Below are 1,141 nucleotides of genomic sequence, written 5' to 3'. Positions count from 1 at the left end.
TGAGCCAAAAAGGAGCAGAAGATATGATGGCACCCATGTAAACATAGCAAGTTATAATACAAATTCTTACATGGCAGGAAAAAAATTATGAAGGCATGTTGGTATGCTTGTACCACTCACCACAGAGCATTACATGGCATAGCAAGGCAACCAACAGTAAGAAGGCATATTTATGAAGCTAACAAAGGCAAGAACAAGTTCATAGCATGCAAGGATCAACTACAACAACCTTGGCAAAATTGAATAACATGTAAACAATCTGCCAGGAAACATTTTGGAGCAAAAGTAGAGCACTAAAATGACATGCTAGACTACTCCATAATTGCAACCAGGTGCATGAGTGGATAGAGCAAAACCATATGTTCAAAACATCCTTACTTAAGTATCTCAAAATATGCATGGATCTCTCTGTAGCATCAAGTTTACATGGCATAAAAATAACAGCAGAACAGGGACTAAAATCAGCAACAACACGAAGCCTAGTTTGCATGCTTGTACTAGTGACCACATTGATCACAAAAATACATGGTAAGCACCTCTGTAAAGAAGACATGGCATAGTTCAAAACACATGTATACATCAACCTCATAGGATGCACACATCAATCATGGCAAAAAAGACAAATGAGCAAGTTCTGTTAACAGACAGCAGACAACATCACCTAGCACTCTTGCAATGAAGATTTAGGCATCAAGATGAGCTCAAATGAACATGATGCAATGTAATGGAATGAATTACTCATTGAGACAAACAATTTGACATATTACACGCACAAAACGGAGCTACGGATGCAGAGATATGATGTGATGAACAGGGCATGATAATGTAAAAATATGTCGGGACTTCGGATATTTTCGGGGTCAACATTAGGTCTTCTCTGGATCTGGATCCAGGCGACACGGATCCCGAGGATTGCCGGAGGACACTCGCCGGAGCTGCGGGAGGAGGAGGAGGCCGGCCGGAGTTGGAGGGGCGCGGGGGAGGTGAGGCGATGACAGTGTGGCGAAGGGAGTTGGCGGCGCTAGGGTCGGGCGCGACCTCCGGCGAGGGGTCGGCCGGCGGCGGAGCTCGCCTGAGGCGCGGGGCGAACGGGGCCGCGCCGGTGCGGGGCACTCGGGGCCGGAGGCGGACGGCGTGCACC

This window comes from Triticum aestivum, chromosome 4B (assembly GCF_018294505.1).
Source record: "Triticum aestivum cultivar Chinese Spring chromosome 4B, IWGSC CS RefSeq v2.1, whole genome shotgun sequence".
Classification (NCBI taxonomy): domain Eukaryota; kingdom Viridiplantae; phylum Streptophyta; class Magnoliopsida; order Poales; family Poaceae; genus Triticum; species Triticum aestivum.
Note: the sequence above shows the minus strand (reverse complement) of the source record.